Here is a 26976-nt window from a genome sequence, read left to right as displayed (position 1 = left end):
TGATAGTCAATAAATTTTCCCTACATGTTTTCAATAGGTAAGTCTCAACAGCTACTATTCAGAATCAAAGTCTTCATGCTCCAGAGGCCAAAGCACCCACCATTTCACCTCATTTGCAATTTAACAGGTTTATCATTTACACTATGGTGTCTCTTTTAAAGGAAATCCCGGTGGAATTAACCAATATTAGATTTCAGGTGCAGCAGGAAAATGTGCAACGGAGCATATTTATGCTAGAGACAGACTTTTGTGGCTAGGTATACTGCAGTGGATATTGCTGGAAAGGGCAGATTTTCTGCAAAGTTCTGTTAGATCCCCTCAGCAGGAAACAATTATCTGTAATACCAATTTCCCGCAGAATTTCGCAAATCCTTCCCTACAGGGATTTCACCTTTCATTGTTTCCCCTGCATAGGACAGAAAATCTAACTGCAGTGGTACAAAAGCAGATCTGAGTCATATTTTTTTCAGCTGCTGGCAGCTGAAGGGTATAATCTCATCTTTGACCAGAAGTAGATGGGCAAACAGAGTAAGGGCTGGTGACCTGAGTTCCAAGCTAACCTCCGGAGATCCCTTCCCACTGCACCCATTTCATGGTGTGACGCCCAAAAGGAGAGGGGTGGAGGGTGCAGTGGTGGGGTCCCTGCTTTGGGGGCACTCATGCCTTGGCAGCAGAAGGGATCCAAATACAGGCACGTTGGGGCCCCAGAACATCTGTGGGAAGGAGCACTGCCGTAACTGGTACCTGCCAGGAGGAGCGCCTCACAACACCTGCCGTCCCCCGTGTCCTCTGAAGGCCACGGCACCTCCGTGGCAGAGCCCCCGGCTGCCTTGAACCACCCTCTCTTTTTCTTTCTCCTGCGGCGGTGCAGGGTTACGAGGAGGATTACAGCCATGGCAACCGGGAGTCACATTTTCAGCGCGTTTTCTGCATTTTTCACCTTTGTCCCCGTCCCCTCTTCCAAAGCGAGGTATCTCACCGTGCTGCTTCCTGACAGCATGGGCACAGCCCTGCCTGTGCAGGCAGTCCCACAACCAACCCACGGTGCGTGTAGGGGTCTGCCGCCTTCTCCCATGTTGGAAGGAAACTCTGAGCTCAGCGTCGAGGTGCTCAGACCCCGTACTGGGCCCAGGGAAATGCCCAGGGAAAGAGGATGTGTGGGATTCTCTGGGGAGGTGGGCGTACAGCCCAAGTGGGGAATTCTCTCTTTGAGCAGTTCGGCATATTCAGAGCTACCATATACCAAGGTTTCCTTGCAGAATCCACCTTTTTCCACCTCTACATACATTTCGGCAGTGGGGGAACAAGGACTTTGGCTATGTGGTTAGGGATGCAGGTAGGATGACCCTGGGAACACAAGACAGTCCATTCTGCTGTCCCCAGTACCTGGCAGCCCAGCAGCAGCAGGACCTGGCCTGCTGGGTGACAGGTACAAATGACTGGTTAGATGTTTTTGCTGCATTTCCCACCAAGAGGAGGCCTGTGAGGTTGTGTTGTCTGTCCCTCTGCTCCTGGCAGCGTGTGGCTCTGCCAGCCACTTTCACCCAGTCCTGATGGGGGAGGCGTTTCAAGGCCGTGAAGTCCCCATGGATCTGTGACATGCGATGAGCTGGGTCCGTCCCCAGCACCAGCTGCCCTCTGCCCAGGCAAGCGCTGGCCACTGAGGAGGGCAGCGGGAGGGTAAGGCAGCGGCCGAGGCAGAGTGGAGAGCCAGACCCTGCAGGAAACCAACCTCAGAGGCTCCTACGAGCAACTCCATCACCGTTTGTCCCTGTCCATCCTGAGCTGTTTATTAACTCCAGCCCAGATGACCTGACATTTGGGTAAACCGAATCTGATTTTCCAGCTGAGGGAGCCCTCAGATCTTTACTGTTTCCAACCAGATTTCATTGTGGAAAGCACATTGCCCTCTGAGGTCTGAACTTCAATGCCAGCAGCAGAAAGCACCGAGAACGCCCAGCTGCTGGCTAAAGGAAACTCAGACCTTTGCTAAGCCCTGGCTGCAAAACAGGGAGGAGAAGGAGCACAGGAGCAGCCCCTGGACACAGCACCTGACCAGGGGTCTGACCTGGGGTGTCCCATCTGTGCCCGTGGGTGACCCAGGGTGCAGCTCCTCCGCTGCACGGCTCGCACAGGGGGGATGCTCACCCCTCTCCAAAATGCAGGCTGTGCCAGAGGGCCATTGGTGGTGAGGTCCTGGTGTCACTCAGGTGAACAGATTTGGCAAGGAATGTGGGAAAGGCAGGAGGCACCTGAGCAGCTGCAGAGGCTTTGGGGGTAAAAGAAAGAGGGACAAATAAGGGGAAAAAAACAAATAGAAAGAACTCTCTTTGATACTTTTCAAGTTGTTAGGTACCTGGTACCAGAGATGGACAAATGAAATTCAAATTTCTCAAGGCTTTTTTTTTTTTTTTTAAATTGGAAACTTAAATTTTTAAATCCACTGGAAAAAACTTGTTCAAAAGCAACATTTTCCTGCAACAAGTGAATTAAAAAAGCAATGACAGAACCCTTTATTTTGGGAAGAAATTTTAAAGTCACAGAAGTCTGAGTAGCTCTGCTTCCCGCTGTGGATGCTGTCAGACATGCCCAAAGCATGTGCAGGTGTACATGGAGCTGTGATTTGCTCTTCTTTGAGATGTATTCGTTGTTGGCCTTTAAGCTGCAGGAGAGCTGCCTTGTTTCCCCCTCAGCAGAAGGGGATACGAAGTATAATGCTACCACCAAGAAGTGCTAGTACAACTGTGGAGGCACACAGACCCGCTACACTGAAATTTAAAGCTATGGAGCAATTCTGCAGGGCTGTTAATATTGTTTGATGTTCATCCCCAATCATCCATTTGTATTCATGGTCTTCTTACTTGCTAGAATTCTCTAGCAGTCTTTAATCCAAAAAAAATTCATTTCCCACTTGAGATCTCAGAGGAACAGGGTAAAAACGTAATTTGCATGATAATCAAGGTCTCCTTCAAGGAAAGTGTAGGATCTGGATAAATTAGCCACAACCCGGCAAGAGTGGGAATATCCATCAAAAGTTTGTCTGCTTAATTCCAGAGTCCAGGTGATCACAAAATGTTTGTTTTGTAGAAGCCAGGAGAGCAACAGCCAAAGGGGAAAGATGAGTTATGGTGAGATCTGTACACTGGAAAGCCCTGCTCAAGTGATCACAGGGGAAAATTGAGAATAATCGCAGGCTGCCCTCCCTGCCCGTGGCAGGCAGGAGGTGAAGCACAGCAATAAGGCAGTCAAGGGAGGTTGTGGGGGATTGCTAACAGGTTTGACAAGCACACGGGGTTGGGGTGGGGAGGGACCATGTGGAACTGAGCCTCCCTGGGAGAGGGGGAGAAGCTGGAGAGCCTCCCCGGGAGCTGGTGAGCCTCCCCAGGCTGCTGCTCTCCAAGGGGAGATGCTCCACCTTGCCCTTGCCTTCACCCCGCCGAAGGCTGGAAAGGGGGTTTGCAGCACCAGGTCTCAGTACCTTTATAGAGGATTTCTGTTTTTCAGTCTCAGTGTTTAGTTCTTATAATAAAAGTTGGACATTTTTGATTCAGTTGCAGCGTAGCCATGATGTCCCATGACATGCCACAACATTTACAAAAAGCAAAACCAGTCCAAGTCCTTTGTTGACTAGGAGCACTCCTGGTTATTTCCAAGTGCAATGGGAGAAGCAGGGATCCTGGCCTTCCTCCGCAATACGTCCTTGAGGAGGATGTAATTACTGAATTGGGTTTTGTAGTCTTTCTGCTGGGCGCGCTCTGACTGACAGCCCGGGCTAACCCGCGCTTCTCTCCTTCATAATAGTGGAAGCTTATTTGCCTGCAGTGCCAATAAAAATAAATCATCTGGTTGCCTTATGCTCTGTGCAGATGAAAACAGAGTCATCAGTGGTCTGTGTACTTCTGTGCTAACTTTACGCCCACAGCATTCTTTTTTTTAAATCAAATTGCAGAATTTTGAAGAGGCTACTATGCACTGGAGAAGAACGGAGGGCTGAGGCTCAGTGTGTGCGAATGATGAGGTTACAATACGTTCATTGTTCAGTTTAAATAATGGTTTTTCAAATTAGGTTTGCATGTATGAATGTAATGTTCTCATTGACTAGAGCAATGCACAATAGACCACCCACAATTTGGGAGAGCGCTATGGGTTTGTCCCTCTGTGGGCAGGCATCACTTAGTTTTCCATCCCCATTGTGTCAATATATCTTCAGCCTGGCCTTAATCATTCCTTCTAGATGAGTATATCTGGATCATATAATTTTCCGTGGTGGCTTCATATGCAGTTAAAAGATGATTTCAAGTTGAGAGTCCTCAAAGCCTGGAGAGTTGAGGCCTGTACCACTGATCCAAAATCCAACTTCAGCATTTTCCACTCATTCAGTGTAGGAGTAAATCAGGATTTATTCTTCTGAAGTCAGAGATTTACATCACTTTAAAGCGGGAATAAGCAAACATGCCTCATCTGTCAAGGGGGGCCAGGTAGCAGGTTAACGTTTTTTACGATATACTGGGTGTCTCAGCTGCTTTGCAGTAGTTTTGTTGTTATTTCTATTATTACCAGCCCCCCCTACTTTCATAAAAAAGTAAGTGCATAAGCAGCCAAATACAATGCAGTGTGTGGAGGAATCACTCACACTCAGGTCACATTGAGATAAAATTATATAACTCAAAGCCCCAGTTGTATTTCCATCTGGAACATATGGCCTTCCCCCTTCCCCCAGCACTTGTAGGGGAGACGCTTGGACAGGTTGTTATTTATGTCTGTGCAAACTGGTGGTGCCAGGCATGTCTCCGCGGTAGTGAAGGCAAGTATTAGCGCCGGCATCATAGCGCAGCATATGTATGTGATGAGATAATAGACATCTGGCACTGAGCGGCTACTGGGGCTCCGTAAATCCCTTGTTTTGTAGTTTTGTGCAGAAATGCTACCTCTAGCACAGTATATGACTGTATAGTCTGGAGTAATAAGCTTGGTCCTTACAAAGCAGTGAGCTACGTAACGCTGCTTTTGGGTCCCCAGCTTAGCACTTGTGCCCGGATGCCCCCAAGGACGTTGGTGCCTGAAGAGGGACTCAGGGAGCTCTCAGGTGTCTGTGGGCTTGCTTGTAAATCCCTAAGGTTTGCTTCGCTTCCTCACATCCCAGCATTTTGGCCAGGCCAAGCAGCTCAGCATCTGCCCTCGGGCTGGATGTCTCCCACCTGAGAACCCGCCCATGACGCATGCTGCCTGGCTGAGTCTTACCAGACAAGCACCCACAATCACAGCCCAGGCACCCCACGTCACTTCCCTGTCCCACGTCGCTGCTGTCCAGGATGCAGGCAGCTCGCTGTCCAGGATGTGGGATGCGCTCACTGTTTTCTGGGCCCGAACAGATGTGAATGCCACATCTCCCACTTCTGGGACAGGAGACGTGAGTGTTCAGGTCCCTGCTCCAGGTGCAGGTTGTGCACTGCATCCAGCTGTTGTTTAGGATACACACCCTAAAAACCTGTGTTATTAACTCAAGGTTAACATATAGTTAATCTTTTTCCAAATTGAGGTTACGAATGCCATTAATACTCACCACTGTTGAGAAGCATGAGAGTAAACAACTCATTAGAGAGGACTGTGACCATGGTGAACCCGCCGCAGAACATACAGCATGTTCAATTCTGTGGTGGGGCATTGCCAGCTCAAAATCCCTTGGGATGGGTACGGGACCAAATTCAACTGTCTTGCAATGCCCTGCAGCTACACTGACTTCAGTTTGCATCCCTGTGGCTTTATGTGGTAAACTGGTGGGATATTTGATCTCCAGTACCAAGAATAGGAACGAAGTGTCTGATTCCAGTGCATGATATTCTGCAAATATCTATTTGAGTAGCCAGGTCTGAGTAAAAAAAGAAATCAAATAGAGGGATGTGGAAAAATCTCTTTATGCCTATAAAAGGATCACTTCAAAACCACAGGATTTTGTATAGGAACCTTTTTCCTTAAATAGTAGAAACAGTCACCGGGTGCATTCCATCAGTGTAAAAAATGGGGGTTAGAGGAGAGCTGCTGTGTCCGGCGGCAGTTTCCTCTCCTTCCATCTCTCCCTTTCCTCCCCCCACCGCACGTGTACATTGTCTTAGCCCCAGAAATTGTGCTTGTAGGAAGCATGAAAACAGTATAATTGCAATATATATATTTACACACACAGATATAAGCAAACGCATATATATATATACTGTGCAGTTAAAGAGGAACTGCATGGTGGGATTTTTCTGCATTCTTCAGGAAACACCTTTCTGTCCCATTTTCCCACCAAGATAAACAAAACTTGGTAGTGAATTTTGCTGGGTGGCTAAAACCCCAGTGCAGGCTCCTCGTGCAGTCTCACACCTGCAGCCTCCTCCTGCCTGCCACCGGCCAGAAGGGAGAGGAATAAAACCCAAAGCTCTTTGGGAGTGCCCGTACAAAGGCAGTGGGCCAAATCCTGCCACGCAAAACCCTGCTGACATCACGGGGATTAGACAGGCTGCTAATCAGGACAGTGGGATTTGCGTCAATCTTTTAGTTAGGATGCGCTGCTGAGTCCTCCTGTGGTCAGTGTGGGGTGGCTGGGGCTGCGAAGGGACCGGGTCTCCCCGGGAGCGAGCAGCTGTGGGGGGTGGTGCTGGGCTTTGGGGTGCCCTGCATCTGCTCCAGGGTGCCCTGTGGCTGCTGCCGTGGGGAGGAGCAGGAATGTGGGACCGGCTCTCCCAGGGCACAGGACCTCAGTGCATCTCGGGGCAAGGGTCCTGCCACTGCCCTTTCCAGCTTGGGGCTCCCAGGACAGCAGAGGACAGGAGCGGGGACAAGATTTCTGTGACTTTGGGGTTCGGTGGCCCCTTTGCAGCAGGTTTGTCCGAGGGTGGGATGGGGAAAGGAGTCAAAAGGTTTCCATCTTCAAATGGGAAATGGGCTCAGTCGAGACTGAAACCTTTTCTGGGGGTTGTTTAGAAACCAGGGTGATTTTTTTAGTACTTTATAAGAAGAGTCTTATGAGTTCACATTAATATGTTGAAAATGTCATGCAGAAGTGTCTTCAGGGAATCGGGCTGGCTCTAGTCCATCCCTTTACCCCATGCCTAGGTCATTCCTTACAGATGTCTGGATAACCTGTTCTTAAAAACATCTAATAACAGAACCTCCACAGTCTCCTGAGACAAAGTATTTCAGTGTTTTACTACACTTACTATTAGGATCATTTCTTAAATCTGTCTTAAACCTTTCTTAACTCACTCCCAGCCAGACCCAGCACACACCCTCATTGAAATTTTAGCATGTGGCAGGGACAGAGAGCAGTTTATTTAATTTCTTTTTGCTCAGCCCCTCATGTGCCTGAAAGCCATTATTTCTCCCTTCAGATATCTGCTCTTTAGTCAAACCCAGTTTCTATAGCCTACCTTCCTGCACATACCTGTATACACCTTTCTTGAGGAACAGCATCCCAATCCATGAAAAAATGTCTAGGTGAAGTCTCACACTAACAGGGGTTGCTGAACAGAGGGAGGGGAGATGTCTTGCATGCTGTGTTTCTATTTATGTACTTCACGATGGAGTTTGGGGGTTTTTTTGCAACAGTATGACATTATAGGTACTCAGTCAGCCTGTGACCCTTCACCACCTGCAGGTCCTCGGAGTCGACCAGCAGCCCAGGCAGTCAGCCCCAGCCTGGCTCGGGGACACTGGGGAGAGGTGTGCATTCAATCCCTCTCTCCAGTTTGTCATTCTTGCAACCTACAGCCAGTGCAACACCTGCCATAGCTGCAACAAGTGCATTGCTCTATTTTTGCATTGCCCAGGCTGTCAGTGAAAGTGTTGGTCAATTCTGGGACAAAGAGAGACCGCCAGGGTCCCATTCAAGGCACTCCCCTAGTCAACAGGGAAGTATTGACACCTTCCACACGCAGCTTTGTAACAGCTTCACCCTTCCCGCAACAGTTTCACTCCAACCCCATTTCTGCTGCTTGCTCATAAAAGGGATGACACTGTCAGGGTTGGCAGAAACCAGGAGGAAAGGGTGCTGGGGTGAGAATGCACCCACGTACACTGCAGGCAAAGCCTGGGGTGGCACGGCAGGTAGCACCCGCAGGGTGGGGGCCGTGGGAGCTGCAGGCTGAGCTGCACCGCACCACATCGAGCAGGCACAGCGGGGAGAAGCCACTTGGAGCATGGACCCTGCTGTGGGAAAGCTTTGTAGACCCCAATCTTGGGGTCCCACAAGGCCACACACGGGCTGGCACAGACAGGGCGTCAAACGGGGCAGGGGCTCTGCGGCAGCAGGGCAAAATGTGTGAGGGGCTGGGAAGCACGGGTTAGGAGCAAGGTGCTGCCCTTTCCATGCATGCAACTCAGTTCTGCTACTGTAATAAATATTTGCAACCTCACAGTGGTAAGAGCTGTGCATATGGGTGGCCACCTCCAGAATGGCTGTTTCTACTTTACGGACCCTTGCACCTTTTGCCAAGTCCTACCCTCCGCAGAGGACGCAGGCCTTGTGCTGCACATGCACAATTTTCTAGTAAAGTTGTTTTAGCATAATTAGAAAAGGATAAAAAGTACCTCTGATGCAATTGCTCAATCTCCTTTTCAAAGAGCAACACATCATACAGCTGGAGACACACTGCTGGAGAAAGCACGCTCCATGTACTGGTCTAGCAAACACCTCCTGAACATTTTTTAATGTGACCTGGCAGCAGACCAGGGTAAATGGCATGTTCTTTTTCCAGTGCTTTGGCCCAAAGTGTGCATTTCAGAGGCTTAAAAGAACAGTCAGTCAATTAAATGTGATAAACGAGGCCATTTGTCACCAGCATTTTAGCTTTTCTTTTAAAGTATAAAACAAGATAATGAGCAGGGCTTGAAGAAATCCTTTGTGGTGTTGTGAGCCAAGGGCACATGATATAGAGAACGGATTTTCTGCCTCTCCCATCATGAGAATGCGATCTGACAATACTCCCCCTCACAACACAGAAATCAGAGACAATGTTAAGACGGGGAAAAAAATCACTAATGGATGAAAAATCAGTAACATGTTGCAATGAAGATAAGAAAAGAAATGCACTTAGTTAAGGGCAAATCTACCCCCACTGGAAACTTCCCATTGTAGGTGCTAGTCAATAGGAACACTAACACAGAGATGGCTGCAGAATACCTTTAGCTTACAAAAAAGCCTCAAGTAGCATAGTTACTAACATATCACCTACTCAGAAAGAAGCCAGCAGGGTATGCATGCAGGGGCAGGCAGTGGTTGATGGAAAAGATGGAACAACCCTTCCCCCAGCATGGGAGAGGGGACATGACTGTGATGGGCTATAAGTGAGCTGCAGGGTCCTGCGCAGTATGGGAGTCCCGGAGCTTTGGGGCACACTGGGACACCCCATTCACTGACAGTCACATAGGCAATGCAGTACAGGTATGTAGCCCATAAGAGTGGTGGCACTTAGGTAGTGCCCGCATTCATGTGGGTTAGTATCCGTGGCCAGAGGCTAGAGCTGGATCTGGATCCAGAACTGGAGTCCTTCCAAGCTCTCTTAAAAAATAGCACCCTTCTTTCCGGCAGGTTCCCTGAATATGTTTCCTTCTGTGCGCTGTGCTTGTCTATCACATGTGTCTAGGAATTAGGAAACATTTACTCCAATGTGTGAAACCTCTCTGCACCTGTGGGACATGAACATATTGACTGTATTGACTGCATTTCACATTGGCGTGTGTGCCACTGGGTCAATGTTACTTCTGCACCCTTTTTCCATCTCCCCTCTGCATCTACCCACTTGTGCAACCACAGTAAGAAATTACTCTTTTTTTTTTAAAAAACTTGTTTTCTTAATCAATCGTCAGTTTATACTGAGTACATTGAGGCAGGAGTGCCAGTAAGTACGGTTGTGCACAAACACAAACGTATTTAAGGAGATGAGAACCACTGACAGTTTGCCTCTACAACCTATGTTTTATTTATGTCTGTGCTGTGCTGCCTTGGCAGCATTTGATTTAGTCCTGGGATGAAAACCCTGCCTTCTTGCAAACATGGACAGCCTCACACATGCCTCTGACATTAAATAAGTAATAAACACCATGCATGGAAACATATATTTTAAGAAAACAACCCAGATGCACCAGCAACAGGAAGTATCAGAGTAACTCAAAAGACAAAGAATTAAATCTTGTTAAAGGAATTGCATTAGAGGAGGTCCCAGTCAAGTACCAAATGTGTAAATGCCAAACAAGAAGTTGAGCCAATGACTCAGCATCAGGTTAGCCTCAAGTCAATGAGTTTCCAGCTGATAACGAACTTTGTGCATGGCCTTCAACGGGGCTCTCCGTGGAGGACAGCCCTCCTCAGCACCCCAGCGACCCAACGCCAGCAGCGTGCAGCCAGCTGCACCCACGCAAAGGTTTCCAACACTCATCGCGGCTACCACAGTAGCGAGGTCTGTGCCCAAGGTGATTTTTCAGATGAGGTTTCAAACAACAGGACCAGAGCCCGTGCTGTACAAAACTGCTGGTAAGAGTGGTCTGTCTGTCCCTGCTTCCCCTGGAAGCGGGCTCAGCCCCAGCCCATGGGCTGCCCCAGCTATGGCTTGCTGAAAGGGTGGGATAATCCTGCTGAAGCCCTTGGTGGGCTGCCCATTTCCTCTCCTTCCGACTCGCTTGCTTCCAAAACAAATTCCTGCTGCGAAGGCTCAGGCCCTTTCAACTCTGCATTCCTGCCTGTAACACGATCCCTTTTAAAAAGGAGGTGAACTGGTACAACTCAGTGAACTCAAAAGGAAAAAGTTCCCAAATAATTGTTGGAAATGATTGGAAAGAAATATCTCATAAAACAACATCCTAAACCAAACAGAGCGCTGAATGTTTCAGAAGCAGTTAGCTGTGAAATGGTGTGTTTCAAAAGCACGGTGACTTACCACAGGCAGGCAATGGAGGTGTGGGAGTCGATGCCAACGCTTTTCCCTTCCTCACATGCAAAGCCCGTGGGACTGCTGCCTGCACTGCGAGGTGGTTGTGTAAAGGTGCTATCACCATCCATTTCTCCAACAGCATGAGACCCACCACTGCCGTCTCTAGCTATGGCCCAAGGAGTGAATGCTCCATCCTTTCTGCAGCAGAGGTTTGCTGGCATCCACCTCATTTGTCTGGGTTAAGCGAGGAGGACGTGGAGAAGGAGGGGGAGGGTCTGACTCCCAAAAGCTCAAATTTACAGCTTCAGGAAGATAGTTTCTCTGCAAACACTTTCCACGGTTTTCTTCCTCCTGTTATCTACAGAAAGTTGAGAATTTTTAAAACTGCAGTAGCCTCCCTTAGAGATGCTTGTTTTCAGATCCTGTCTCAACCCAATTTGGAGCAGGGACATCAAAGGCAAGGAAATCTGGTACCCTGTTAACTTGGATCCATTTGGAGCTGGTCTGGGCAGTTGGAGCTTGCCATGGTGTCCACAGTCCTTCGAAATATTTACTTATCTGACTGACAAGAGAGTTATTTAATAAGTTATGATGTCTGCAGTTTTGTGTAAACAATTTACAGTGCCATGATGGATGCTGAGTGCTGTTTGGAGAGAGGCAAAACTGATTGTATACACTGGGCTTCAGTTTGGAAAGTTTAGCCCCAGGACTGGGCAGTATTATACCTAATAAATAACAACAGTTAATCATTTGGACTCTTGCTGTTTCTGTCCTCATAAAGCCACACAAACATGGGCAAATTAAGGCCATGTTTCAGCAGACCTTGGCCACGCAAGCATCGGGGACCTCTGCAGGGGTGCCCAGTACAGCAGTCACAGTGACCAGCTCTGCTCTTGCCTATGCTGTCCACAGTCCTCCAGCACTTACTGGGCAGAAGGAAACAGCTGGTGCTGTGGGTAGGACAGCCATTGCAGATGTGGGGCATCACACTTCAAGTGCCTTCTCCAAATCTAGGAGGGTGGAGGTTGGGAAGTGAGTCTCACCATTTCCAGGAGGCAGCTCCAGCCCCTGCAAGAGTACAGTGAAATGAGTGGGTTTGCTTCTTCTGGTACAGCTTCAGGTCATGGTACATGGATGGGTTTGCTTCTTCTGGCACAGCTTCAGGTCATGGTACATGGGTGGGTTTCCTCAGTCTTGCATTTTTCAGTGCCTTACCTCAGGTCTCCAGGGGCTTCCAGGAGGAGATGGGATTTCTGCTGCAGTGCTTTGGGTCACATCAGCAAAGTCCTTTTTCTGGGAAAATAACTTCCATCACAGGTGTGCAGAATCACAAGAAAAGGCTATTCCTTGGTGGAAAAGGTGTTCCCACCTCCAGTGGTGTGACACAGGAGTGTCATTGCTGTGTGTCTTGGGTGCATGCAGACCAGCTGGTGAGCTGTAGCTACTGTAGATAAGAACAAGCCCCCATGAGACACCAGAGCAGAAAAGAGAGGGCATGGACTAATGTCAGACTGAGAAGAAGTCAGAGATTTTGGTTCAGTTCAAACTGGAAACAAGGTGTTTCAGTTCTGAACCGTCAAAATGTTTTGTATCTGGAATTACGTGACCTGGACATGTCTGAAACAACATTTCCAGGACCATGCAGCTCCCTCAAATTTTCTTCAGTTTGACTTTCTGACCTGATTGTGCACAAAGACAAGGGTATGTCTCTCAGAAGTTCCCATGAAATGGAAGTGCTGGGCCCATTGCAGCCATGTGCAGTGCAGGAGCTATGCCACAGCTACTGCTGAAAGGAAAAAGCTTGGAAGGAGAGGAAGAAAAAGCCCTTTCTTGCTACCAAGCAGCTGTTCAGATTGACTAGTACAGGCAAGAAATTAAAAAAACCAAGAGATTTAAGAATTTCATTCTGGAAATACTCTTTCAGACACATTCACCGTCAAAGGTCTACGCCAGATGCTGTGAATAAAGAACGGGAGGAAATTAAAAGGAGGGAATTGACCCTAACACTGACACAAGGTGGCTGGGTGGATGTGAGCTAGATAAAGGCTCCACATACCCATGCAGAGAAAAATGTGCTTCCTCTGAACAAAGCAAAGTAATGAAGTATTGATTTGAAGTTATTGAACTGTGATACTACATCCATGTTGCTGATGATGGCGTTGTCTGATGGAGAGAAAAGTACAAGGAGGCCTTTCTAGTTCAGACTGGAAAAAGGAAAAGGATGTCTGAGGCAGACTTTCCACATATTGCATTCACCATGGGAGGAAAGTAATACTCAAGGCCCTCCTGATGTTCAAAACTGTTTCTGCAATCATCCTCAGCCACCAGAAAAGGCTAATTGATCCCCCAGCTTCACCAATAGCATTCGCTCTAGAAAGGATATCTCTTTTAATTTAGTCCGTTGAAGTTTGCACTCAGAACAAGAAGGATCTTGAGCAAAACACAGCCTGCCTCTTCCTCCCAAGGGACCCTCCGGAGATACGCTGCACTTAGCAAAGCAAGTGAAGGTTTCAGGGGGACCTGAGGGACAGCAGGCTGATGGCACCACTCTTGGTCTCCATGGAAATTTGCCGTGATGTAATTAATGATAAAGAACTGGGACAAGAGTAAAAATGATTCAGAGAAGCTATGGTACTTCTCCCCTGTTTAGCTCCCGTGATTAAACCCACACAGGGCCTAGATCGGGGAGTTGAGTCTCAATTATAGCTAAGGAACAGCATAATGAATTACCTCCTTTGCATGCACTTTAGCTGGTGAGTAATCCAATTTCTACCCAAACCCATGTTGACTATGGAGATTTTGCCAATATCTGATTCATCAAGATGCTGGAAGAATGTGGAATTAGAAATGCAGAAGAAGGACTGTAGCTCTCCACCACTTAAACACTGATAATTTCGGGTAAACTTTTTAACAGATAACATTAGTACAACCAATACTTTGGCAAAAGTCCACCTTTAGCTAAAATTAAATACAAACAAATGGCCTGCTAAGTGAAGAGTTTGAATCCTCTCTTTTATGTACAATATAAAAATCTTTTTATTTTGGATGGTGGGTCCTTCTTAGATTTGCAGACTCCAACTGAATAGTACAGAGTGTGTTTTATGTGTCTTGAAGGTCTTTTGCTCAGAAAATGCCCGGAACTGCAGGTTCTGAGGTTATAATTTAAATACTGTTGAAAGGCATCAGCAGCCTCAGCTTCCCCCCTCTGGCTGTCGAGAGCCGCAGAGGGTTGGCATCCTTGTGTTTCCAGCCTCAGCCATTCCGTGTGGGTACCAGTAGGAAGAGATGGCTCTTGGAGCAGCTTTCCTGCATCTGAAAGGAGCCTATTCCTGGAAGTTACAGACTTGTTGAGTTCCTGGGACAGAAACAATATGACTGCTGAAACTCTGCCCTGCGACACTGGGAGCTGCTGGCATGATTTGAGGGCTGGGTTTGTAAGTCCTGTGGAACAGGCACCATCTTTCTGAGCTGCGGGTCTGCAACCCTGGCAGAAGGAGGTGCTGGCCCACAGCATGGCGGTGGAGAAGGAAAGCAGTTCAAATATATTAAAAAAAAAAGTTTGGGGTCTTTTATGAAAGGCAATCTTGTACAGCAATTTATAAAGAGCTCAAGGGATGTTATTGTTTAAATAAATATTTAAGGAAGATTCCTCTTAATTTAAACACAGTGAGCTGTAGCATGTGGAAAGCAGCAGCGTTTGATTACATATATGCAAAAGGCCAAAGCAAACCATTATGAACAAAGGTGGCAGAGGAGGAGACAGCAAATTCATTTGATTCTGTTTCTCTGAGATAGGTTATTGACAACACTATTTCTGCCTAGTGCTGAAGTGCAGCAGGGGTACAAATCCTGGCAGTCCCAGCAGTGGATGCGCTGTGCAGGAAAGCCATTCTGCAAGCCCTGTTGGCATTTTGTCCATTGAGATGGCTAGGGACAGAAGTAAGTGCAGAGTTTAGCTCCGCAGGTGGTACCCTGCCTGGCGGCTAGAGACCCAACATGCAGCAGCAGGACTGTGTGCCCGAGGACAAGGGGGCAAAGGTGGGTATGGCTGATCATGCACGACCCATCACGTGTGTTGGCCGGTCTTTGACAGACACACAGTCACAGCCTTGATACTAGAGGGCTGCATATTGCAACACAGGTTCACTTTAAAATCCTGCTTGATTTGTTTGGGGGTCAGGGATGGCAACTCGACTGAGAGTTTCTTGTGCTCGGTGGCTACAGAGCTGGAGTGACCTTGTGCGGTGAGCTTGGCACAGCCAAAGCTCAACGCCGTGCACTGTCAGAGGCTTGATACAAGGAGGTGCTTTCTGCCCTGCAGGTAGAAAATGCCAAGGGCATAGACATCAACCGGTAGTAGTAGAAAAGAAGAGAAAACAAGAGAAATTCACTGTTGAGGGACAGGACCTCTAAATAAAAGTGAAAATATGCTACAAGGCTGTAAGCAGTTAAAAAACCCTCAGTGAGTTTGGGGTTATTAGGAACCCGTGTATGTCATAAGTCTCATACATAGATTTGGACTATGGGATTCACAAGGGTGTTATAAATGAATTGATAGAAAAGGACTTAGGGGAACCCATGACACTTGCCACAGGGTGGGAAACCTGAATTTATGTCTGGGTAGGGGTTTCCCAAATTGTCTTCACCAGTGCATAATGCTAAAATGCTCATCTTCCTCACCTTGTGCTAGTCTCCTTTTGAAAAAGGCAAGGCCTTTGCCTTATCAGAAATTAGTTTTTCTTTTCTGATATAACTGTGTATTCACTCCCCTTCTGAATTTAAGTCACAAGCCAGTAGAGCACCAAATAAATCATTTTTCCAAAGTGTCCCTGAAATTGGAGAATTCTGTAAAGGTCACGCAGCCCAGCTGACACATATTTCATGGATGCATGTGAAGACATGGCAGATCCCCTGTATGAAGTAGGACATGTTTTATATGGGAGAACACTCTTTGGATTATCAAGATGGTTGCTACAAGAGTACTCAGCCAGGGCTGTATCTTGGTAGCAGACAAAATCTGTGCACCCATTCACGAACAAACGTCTTTGATGTTTCACCCTATCCCATGTCACTAGACAGCAGAATAACATGAAGACAAATTTGTGTCTGGGATGCAACTGCAGGAAGGTAGCAGGCTTCTCTCAAGGCTGGGATCAATATGGTTATCTCCAGCCACGGGTTCTAGGGACCTCAATGTTACTGTACAGCCACTTCAGAAACCCAAGACCCTGCCATGGCTCAGGACAGAAGGCCTGGCCCACACAATACGTGGAGACACTGGGGTCTGAAGAGTAGGTCAGAGCAGATCATTTGGAAAAAAAAAGCATTAATATCTGAGACAAAATAGTTCATGATTCACGACTATTTGGAAACAAATGAGAAATAGGAATTACACAAAGGCCCCATTTTGTTCATTGAGGAACCGCAGAATTAATTGCATGTAGTTTAGTTTCCAGCAAAGGCTAAGTCCCAAGGCACGGTGTTGTGATTGTTGAACTAGTCATGTCACACATACTGGTTTAATTCAGACCAAAACTGTAGGAAGAGCATGATGGGATATAGGCAGTAGCTAGCTTGGAATAGAGGTGGCATAGGAGCAGGGTCTGTCTCAAGTAGGTCAAGCAATTCATCAAGAAAGGTTTTGGGTTAGAACCGATGAGGTGACCTCACTCTTTCCCTGGGCGGTGTGCACTGAAAGGAGCTGGCTGGACCGGACAAGGTTGCAGATTAGGAGGTGGCAGCTCTTCCAGAGCTGTGCAAGAAACCTTATGCACAGACCTGTCTGCTTCATTCATGATGTTGCTCCCCACTTGTAATCATCACATCAAAGTTGTAACAGCAACAGCTTCCCAGATTTATTTCTTTTGTGACAACTTCTACAGGGACATCCCCAATAAGCATCTCCGGTCCTTTGACTGCTAGTCTCCACTCCACCCATCTGCTCTCATCCAGCATCAAAGTTTAGGGCACTGTTTTCCACAATGTCCCGACAAGCACTTTCTTGTTTTCTTCCATGACACTTGGATCAGAAGCCCGTAAGCGTCGACTACTCCTTTTCCTTTTCTGTTTCAGTTCTCCTGCAAATACCTCCTTAAAACTCCTTCTTGTGACATCCTTGACAAAGGTTAGGCTGTCTGTTTGCAGCAAGCACTGCCTGCCATGCTGGCCAACACCGTCTCACAGCTTCTTAGAACCCCTTCATCTCTCAGTAGCTGTCTGTAGGCAGCCCTGTTCTTCTCACATTGTCATCTCCTGTTCTTTTGGTCTTTGTTTCTACACCGTCTCACACAGCTGAGTCCTGGTGTGTCTGTGGAGCTCCCAGGAACTGATGAAGATGATGAAACTTCACTGCTTGGCTTTGTGGAAGGAGAGGCTGTACATGATGCTCTGTAACCCATAGTCATAAAAGAAGTGAAGGAAACAACCTCTCCCTGCCACTCCAGCAGGAACGGAAACAAGCAGACTGCAGCTCCCTACCTTTCAATGTGGAAATCACGTCAAGAGGCAAAATGGAAACACTGAGATTTCACCATCTGTCTGCAAATGCTGCATATGTATTGCATAAAAAAAATGGGCTATAAGAATACTGTTAAGACTGAAAAATGCATGAGGCAAGAGATGCCAGATTTAGGCCTCCCTTGTGCTATGTTTTATGATACACTTGTTAATTAGATGATCACACAGTATTTTGCCAGAGGTCACAGCTTTATCCCATGGTGCAGGATGGACTGTCTTCACCATAGAAGGTGTTATATAGAATTTTGTTTTTTCCTTAGTGTTCAGTGTGGTCCTAGGCTTTATTTGCTACCCAAGCCCTCCTCTGAATAAAAATTACCGATTTTCGCCAGACTGGGAAAATTTCAGTGGTACACTTCCCTATAGTATCTGGGTGCTTCACAAGTGTCTCTGAACTGTGGTACCTCTGTCAGAGGGTGGTGGTACATTAGCCACTTGAACAAAATGGAAACTGAGGGAAGAGATGGGCATCCAAGCAACCAGCTTGATCGCATCGGGCACCAGTTCATCAGGGGTCTGGCTTGGTTGCCAATCCCAGCTGCCCCCTGACAGTAGTGGGCCTTCCCTGCAACAAGACCCATGCCCACATCCACCCTTGCAGGCTTCACGGATCCCACAGCCCAGTGCTTCAAGGTCATGAGCTGAGACCAAGGGCTGACCAACAGACATAGCTGGGGCTGAGGCTGGGGCTGTGCAGGAGTGTTCAGCATCAGGCGGCACTGGAAAGGCTTGAAGCAGAGCTCCCGTCAACTCCCATCCCAGGAGCAGACATTCAGTACCAGGGTCTTATGGCATGACCTCACAGCTACTGACTGCAGACTGGGGAAAGCCTCAGTGAGACCCGGCACAAAAGACCCTGCAGGGAGAGCAGGACTGAAGTCCTGCAAGGCAGCACTCATTTACCTGAAAAGGAACCATGGATGGGGCAGCTCAGGTTTCATGTCAGGCTCTGGCATGCCCAGACTCTCCCTATGGCTCACGCCTTGACACACACCTCCCTGCCCAGCTCCCGAGCCCCCTGAACCCCTGACTCCTCACTTGTACCATGTACTCCCCATCCCCGTCCCATGCCATCCTTCAGCTTCAGCATCCCAGTACCAGACCTTCCCTTAGCCCAGCATCCTCAGGGGCCCCGGCTGCCTCCTGGCTGAGCGGGGAAGGTGTCAAAAGAAGAGTGTTTTTCCCTGCCTGCTTTTCCATTGTCCAACCCCTTTGCCCTGAGCAGCATTACAGAGAGAGCCCAACTTCATCCTGCTCCTAGATCTAGGGATGGCTCTTTAGCTGCAGCGAGGGGACATGGGTAGCCTGGTCCGTGCAGAGCTGTGAGGAAGCAGCAGGAACTTGGTAGCACTGACTGGGTGCACAGGAGCATTGGGGTCAGCACTGGGAGCTGCCAGGATGATGGGCTGAGCTTGCTCACATGGAAAAGAATCTCAGCAGATTTTGACTACTCAGCCCTAGCACGTTCCTAATAAGTTTCTATTTTTTCCCTTCAAAGGCTGTCACTAAGCCAAATTGGAGGAGATTTACAAGGTAAAAAAAAAAAAAAAAATCACAGTCCTAACACAAAGCTGCCAAATTTCAGATCTCTACTCCAATGCACAGAGGGATAAGAACTGTCCAAGGAAAGGATCACCAGGTTCCCCCCTCCTGTTTCTTCCTTTCGTTTTTTTTCCAGTTGGACAACAATACTTTTTTCCCTATGCTCATTCTTGGAAATGGCTGGACAGTTTTGGCTGAAATTTTCCAGAAAAGAACTTAGCCCAAGGCAGACAATCAAGTTGGAAGAACTCAGTCTAAACAGTTCAAGTCTGGCAGTTATAAGCAACTGCGAACGCGGTCTTATAGCAGGACGCATATGAGTAACCTTAATCATAGGAACTGCATGCCATCCCACCTTTGACGCATTTGAAGTTATAATAGCTGATGATGCTGTTCCATTCAGGTGCGTTTTATCACGATTCAGATATGTCACCAGTAAAAGAGCTTTACATCAGTCATCCCACTGAGCCTTCCCACACCCCTTCCTACTCGAACAGCTCTTCCCATCTGACAACTGGTCGTACAAAAAAACACAGTTCCCTCGCCTCCAGTATTTGCATTTGAGCTTCGGCTTCTTGGATAGAGGCAGCTGATGCTAAAATAGGATTGCTCTCTGAACTAATGTATTCAAAATTAATAAAAGAAATAAAGCAACACACTCCTCTGGCAGGTTCCCATGCATATTTTCCATAAAAGTTCATTTTTCCACAAGAACAAATTGTGAGTATGTGGGGGATTTGCACTGAATCTTGATACGGAGCTTAGAATTCTTGGCACTGCTTGGGACGTTAAAATGACATCAGCTCCACTTTCTATATTGAAATTTTATAGTTGCTGCCTGACCGCATTTCTTTGTTCTGTGCATATTCTCTCTCCTCCAAGCTGCCTCTCTGCCACAATGTACCGTACATAAGCATCATGAAAAGGTGTGTGTTTGCATTCCTTATAGCCCTGCTTGCCTCTCCCTGTGCCGGGCACCCAAGTGATGAAGCTGCATTTCTTCCTCCAGGACAAAGCAGCATTGTTGGCTCAAGGGACGAGGGCACCTTTGCCAGCCGAGAGGCTTCCCCGCAGCGCAGCACTGCGAGGGAGCTGGTGTGCCAAGCAGGGTCCTCCTCTTTTCTCCGGAGGAGCAGAGGAGTGGAGTGCATGCTGCCGGGGTGACAGGGCTGTGGGACAGCGGGGACTAGGGGAGGCCAGTTATTGCAGGCAGAACACTGTGAAACTATCCTGTCTGGCTCAGGGAAGGGAAAGGGGAGTGGAAAGAGCGGGAAGAGGAAAGGGTGCATCTCTGGGTGGGAGACAAGGCTTTCTCCGGCACTGGCAAGGTAGCACCTAGAGCAGCGTTTGTGCAGTGCTGCCTCGATGGAGGGAGAGGATAAGTGCCCCCCAACACACACACACTGCCCCATGCCTCGGTGCAGGGAGGGGCAGCTTTTTTTTAAATTAAGCAGTAATCTGAGTAATCATGTTTCTCTATTATCCAGCAGCGTGACCCACTGTGTTTGAACACTGTGGGGCAGGAGGACAGATTTGGTGCTTGGGTTCCCCTGTGAATCACAGCATGGGGAGAAGCAAGGGTGTCGGGGCTGGGAGAGTTAACAGACTCCAGCACTGCGAGTACAGTTCCACGGGCATTAGCACAGACATCACACTCGTTTCCTGGATTTCAAATAAAATAAGGATTCAAGGAAAAGATGATGCTTTCCTACATCCCCTGTGACTTGGAAAGCAATAAGAGCAAATAGAGGCAGTTAATTATCTGGCACGCCACATCCAAACATTTCTGAAAGCACCGCTCTGCTGTTACTGTAAGAGTCACGCTGGAACAGCATTAGCATATACTCTGTAAACAGACTCAGTGCCATCCTCCGGCACAGCCTCAGCCTCCCACATGGGGATTACAGCAGCTGGACAAACCCAGGAGGGACTATACCTGACAGTCAACAAAATGCTAGTTTTGCTTTAGTCTGGCTGGATCGCAGTAGTACCTGGGTTTGTTATTTCCTACATTGCCTACATGCTCAGCATCTCTACCGTGTGATGGAGAATTGCTGCTGCTTGCTTCTCCATGCAAGATTATAATTTCATCATTTCACTGTCATATGGAAATAGCCACAAGACCAGATTAACTGTTAAAGGTTGTGAAGCCATTTGCCAAATATTTCTTGCTCTATAAGCAACGTTTTTACAATTGCGTTTGCAACAGCATTTTTGCAATCACATTTATACACTCCTTTGCAAGCACATGCAACCATATACAGAATGCAGAAAATCTTTACCTTGCGTGCCCAGAGGAGAGAGTCTGGTTTCTTCTCATGGATCAGAAGTAGGATGAAAAACAAACCCGAGAAAGACCCTTGAACAGACTCATCTGCTGAGAGTTGTCTAAATCCCAAGCCAGCTCCCGCTAGCAGCTCTAAGTTTGTGCTCTGAATAGAGGCTGTGTTATTTTAACCACAGGATTTCTAGTCATGGGGGAGGAGAGATGGATTAGGTACGTTTGCAATCTAATGCTTCACATTCACCTCAACTGAAATGAACTCCTTTAAGCCTGATGTAAATAAGTACTGCTAAGATATAAATTTCAAGAGCCCACTAACCAATTATGCTTAAACTAACATTCTAAATAACTGTGGAAAATTCCAGAGGAATAAGATAACATACTTTTGTGTTCTTTCCTAAATAAAAGGCATGTGTGGAATTTCATGCTAGATACTACGACAAGTGAGGGGCAGCAGATGAACTGTGCAAACTAACCTATGTAAGGTGCTGTACCTCATAAAACAATATTCCTAACACCTGTTAGCATGGATTTCAGCAGGCATCCCAGCAATTTGGGTTTTCATGGCTTGTAAAAAGTACAGATATGAGGGATTTGAATCTAAGATTTCAAAAGAGCAAATAAAGCTCTTTAAGGTAATAAGGCAAGATTTTAAAAGGCCACGAGGTCTGTAGTTCTGCAGGAGCACAGACATTAGCCTGCTGAACAAGTGCCATCTCCAACAGGGATGTAAGCTTGATACCCTCCCTGCAGCTTATGGATCGCTACGGAGATTGTTAAATGCAGGCAAAATATTGTGCCCAGGACACTGGTTTGGGGTTTTTGTTGTTTAATCCAGCTCAGACTCTGCTTTCATTTCCTGGTTTATGACACTTTGGTGCTGCAGCTGCTGTGGTTGCAAAGCATGGCTGCAGTCCAGGCTTCCAGGGCCACCTCACAGATGATGGAAAAGAGATCTATTAACTTTCTGAGAAGTATGATTTATAAACAAAACACGTTCTTAAACCTTGGGCTGAACTGAGAAAAATGATTCGGATGCAAAACACTAGAGGAAAGGGGACAAATTCAAATTCATGTCTGACAGCACAGGCTTCAGGAACACAAGTTTAATTCCGTTTCTAATAAAACCTGGCTCTATAAATAACATTATCTTACACTTACATAATGCTCTTCATCCCAAAGCATTCCCGAGTGCTTTGCAGATGTAATCATCCTGTCCGAAAACCGCGGGCGGACCTCCCGCCTCGGCGTGGAGGATAGCGCTGGCCGGCAGTGCTGCGTGCTCTGGGCAGGAGGGAGGCAGCGGAGCATCCAGCGGCAGCTTGGCCGCATCCCGTCTGTCGGCAGGAGCTGGCAGCTGGCTGGGGCACCGCAGCCGGTGCCCTGCTCTTGGGGTGCTGGCCGGGAGCACGGGGCATTAGCTTGTTGGGTCACCCGGGTACCGCTGGCTGCAGGAGAGCTCGCTCTGATGTACACGTCTGGTATCTTTAACGACCAGCAGTGGTTAAGAGCCTGTCGCCCGGCTCAGCCTGCAGGTTCCCAGAATGGCCTGGGGTACCTCCGGGGATGCCAGCCTGTTTCCTAGAGCTCAGGCTGAGCTCTCCGAGCTCCCCCCGATGCTTGGCTCAGGCTGGCTCACCTGAGCTTGGGTTTTTGCAGGGTAGGCAACTGGGATCCCAAGCATCGGTGCCACAGGCAGGGATGTGCACCTGAGCTAGAAGCAAAATGTCCACAAACCTCCCATCAACATGCCTCTGGCCCATCAACCAGCTTCTCCTTTCACCGGTCAAGCAGCTCACTCCACCTCAGCTGGCTTTCTTTGGCATTACTGTAATTGCCATAAGATCAACTCCACTGATGTGTCCCAGCTATAGGTTCTACCTCATCCTTGCATGGGACCCCACAAGGAAAGCAGGCATGAGAAATGCTCTTGGGGCAGGTATTGCTACAGGCCTCCTGGGGGGAGCTCCAGCTGGAAGAGCCCAGGTCTCCCAGTTTGCAGGGATACTTGTATGACAGGCACCAAAGTTGTGCACCAACATTGCAAGCTGCCAGAGAGGACTTTAGGAAGAAAACAACCTGTCTCCTTTTCTTGTGCTCCCTGCTCCACCTGGATGGAGGATCTTTGCATGCACAGAGGAAGTTTGTGTGCTGCAGGGGGGTATATTTTTGCTTAGCTGGCTTGATAGGAAACAGCAGGAGGAAGAGAGGCCAGCAGAAGTTGCTCTGCAGGTTGACCTGAAAAGAGTCCATTTTTCCAGAGATACTAAAAAAAAAAAGTGGGAGGGGGAAAGCAAAAATAGTTTTGAATTAAGTGAAAGCATTTGATCCTAACACATGGTTTGGTTTTTCCAGTTTATCTCTTAGGTCAGACTGTACTCAATTTACAAAGAAACAGCACTTTAAAAACGTACATAAAGGAAATGAGGAGTTTCTTTTCTAAAATGTCGAGGCAAGACATTTCAATGTTCCATATTGCTCCTGTTTCTTTGGGATGTGGAGAAAAGTAGTAACAGAGGGATGGGTTTAGTGTTCGTTTCCTTTCTCCTCCCAGACAAGTCAACAAATTGGACCCTAATTCACAAACCAGTTCTTTCAAGTTCATATTTTTAATCCAAAAAAAAGAAAATCATACTGTCTGAAACCTTTGCCAGATTTAGGCTCTGACACAGCAGCCAGCATTTGGAAGTCGAACACCTGCCTATTGATGAAGTTGTTATTTTTCTCTCGTGCCTTGAGGCAGCTCAGACCTGCTCCCTGCCTGATGTGTCCTCCTGCTGCAGTGCAGACCACAAACGTGCCCGCTGCCTCCAAAACAAAGTCGGCTCCACATAGTTTCCTAGAGCTCTTTCCCTCTTCATCCAACCCTAACATTACAGATCTTAGCTGGAATGGCTGTTTCCCAAGTGTAAACAGCAACAAATTATTCCCCGTCTGTGAGAGGAACATTCCCTTTCAGCACCCTCTGTGCGATGCTGGATATTTCTGCACTCTAATCATGCCGGGTTGAGGTCTGTAAGCTGCGGTGCTCACCTGCCTTCCATTAAAGTCTGCAGAGTAAAACACGGCCCATGCTAGAACTATTTTGGGATTCAGTTTTGCATTTCAGTCAGTGCTTAGATGAATCGAGCAACAAATGAAGGGAAACGTGAAGCGCAATGAACTGTTCAATGAAGTAAAATTTTGCAGCAGCAAGAACTCCCACAGTGGCCTCCCCTTCTGAGATAATGGGATGAAGAATTCATAATAGATGTTGTTGATGGGAAATTACATGCTAAAGGAACCTGAATAGTTGTCCATCTATTTTGCATGTTTTCTCCCTTTTTTATAAAGTGGACAGAGAATTAGAGATAAAAAGTTTCTATTTCTTTTGATTAGGGAACTGCTTCTAGAAGTGATATTGCCAATCCCCACCATTAAAAAATCTTCTGTTAGGATCCACACAAAACCACAACTGTTTAGAAGACACAAACTTTGGGGGAAAAAAGCCCATTGGGGAGGGTAGCAGACCACATTTTCACACTTCTGCTCTGCAGTTTTGACATCTGGTACTTACTTCTGTTGTAAAAGAAAGCAAATGTTTTCTTTAATCAAAGTACTCCAGGAACTGATGCCTTGAACCAACCCCTCCCACTATCACGTACCATAAGACACAAAATTGTGATAGTTGTCAAAAATGAAAAAAATTACAAGAAAAAAAGAGAATTTAAGCTGATGTGTTTTGAGTTATCTTCTTTCTGGATTGCAGTGCTTGTTTCTGTTCTATTTATTTCTAGAATTATGTTGATCGCAACCATCGGTGAACATAAAACACCAAATGACATGACAAGCTAAAACCGAATGAGCTTACAGTTAATTGCAAGTTAACTCAGGGAAATCCACCAAAGAGTTTCCCCTTAAATGAAGCATGTGCAACTCTCAGTTACAAGCCCAAGATAAAACAGGTGCGTGCCCAGTTCGGGGGAACCAGGCCCTGTTGGCTGGCACAGGAGGGGCGGTGGCAGCCATTGACCCTACGTGGGCATTGCTTCCCCTCTCCAAACCCAGTAGGTCTTGCCCATACCGTGAGGAAGTTGCACCCGACCCAGCAAGAAGCATCTCCCAGTTAATGGCATTAGGAGTCTGACCCCCGTTCAGGGTTATGTGGGACACTGCTCGATGCAGGCAGCCCAGGCACCCACGGGGAGGTGGCAGGTCCAGGGGACATGGAGGGGGGGTACCCTCCACCCTGGCCCCAGGAGACCCAGGTCTGCTGAGCAAGAGCAGCGACGTGCTGGGGTGGGCTGAGCACCGTAGCCATGCCCTGCAGGCTTTGCCATGGCTCTGGCATGATGAACAAATTTAAATCAATCTCCTTCTGGAACGAGTACTTGTTTAAGTTTCACAGCTCACCACTGCCCCAAGTCAACTTCGTTTCACAAGGTGGAAACCTCTGAAGTTGTGTTGAATGTTAGTACATGAGTACTGGGCAAAACCTGAAGTATAATATAACTATAATGGTGCAGGCTCTTCTTACCCTGCAGTGGTGGATCTCGAGGAACTGCAGGACTCTGCAAAGGATTAAATGACTGAATCACCAGGGACCAGGCGTGAGCCAAGGACCTACTGGGACTTCAGCAGAGGTGACCTGCTGTGCTCAGCATGCATAAGGAAAGCTGTGGTCACCTTCAAGCCTGGGGTACCTCACAGTTGTTCCAGGAAAGGTTCAGTGGCAGTGCCCAGGGCTGCCTCAGGATGAGGCTCACTTTCAATTATTTGAATTGCCAATAACAGAATTGTAAGCCTGGCCTGTATCTGTAATCGCTCAGAGTAGGGTGGGAATTTGTGTTGCTTAGCAAGTTCTTTTGGTTAAATTAACAAATTTAGAGAAAATAAGGATAATTAACTCTTCTCCATGGACAGTTAAGAGTGTATCATGACGGTAGCTAAGCTGGCCTCTCTATTGGGTGTATCCCTAACTCTCCTCCCATTCATACCAGAATGCCTGCATTTGGTGATGCTTCAAATCTGGGCTAACTGGCCCAGTGCAGGTATAGACTTGAGTTCAGGGGTTGCTTTTGCAAAGGAACACCCTGCTTGCAAAGATGATGAAGCCGAAATCATTCAGCTGCTGGTAGTCTTCCCATCTCTCCCTGCATGCCTAGAAGGCACTGGGAAGCATGCTGTCCCTAGCGTGCCTAGAAGGATGGTTTTTAAATTACTTACTAGGCAGGTACCATAGAATAGCTCACCTTCTGGCAAGGCAATGGGTTTTGGGGGACCCACACAGGTGAGAGCAGCAGTATGACAGCGCAGTAAGGTTAGTACAGTTTCTGGGGTGACTGCTGACATCGAAGCCAGACTGGCCCAGGAGTGCTGCCCTTGATGCAGTGCCCTTAATGACCATCACTGGCATTAACGCTCTGATGAAGACATAATCAAACTGCCAATTGTATTGAGCAGATTTTTGTCCTAATTTTCTGGATAGAAAATGTTATTATATTGCCCTTAAGGTGATTTGCTTCAGAAAGGGCTTCCTTCTGGTGGGAGGATTTCAGTTAATAGATCTGATTGGAAAATTCCTGTCTAGTTAGAAGTATTTTATTATAATGTTAGAAAGAGGTATTATGACCTGATTATGTCTTATTTAAGCTTTCTTACCCTGTCTATCTATCTGTACCTCTTCTACATCCCATCTCCCAGCCTTTTCTGGCTTGCTGTGGGTATGAGACAGAACAAAAAAATCCA

At 47.4% G+C, this 26976-nt stretch overlaps 1 protein-coding gene across 3 annotated transcripts in view; it reads right to left on the bottom strand.

Moving 5' to 3' along the window:
• The window catches only part of JCAD (junctional cadherin 5 associated), a 63555-nt gene extending 42172 nt beyond the window's left edge, over positions 1 to 21383 (bottom strand). For all 3 annotated transcript variants that reach the window (XM_041122435.1, XM_041122440.1, XM_030009470.2), the window contains exon 1: positions 21248 to 21383. The gene's annotated coding sequence lies outside the window, so the exon portion shown is untranslated. The remainder of the gene's footprint in view (positions 1 to 21247) is intronic.
• Positions 21384 to 26976: the final 5593 nt, after the last annotated feature.

Source organism: Aquila chrysaetos, chromosome 3 (assembly GCF_900496995.4).
Source record: "Aquila chrysaetos chrysaetos chromosome 3, bAquChr1.4, whole genome shotgun sequence".
NCBI lineage: Eukaryota > Metazoa > Chordata > Aves > Accipitriformes > Accipitridae > Aquila > Aquila chrysaetos.
This window is presented reverse-complemented; position numbering and strand designations above follow the sequence as displayed.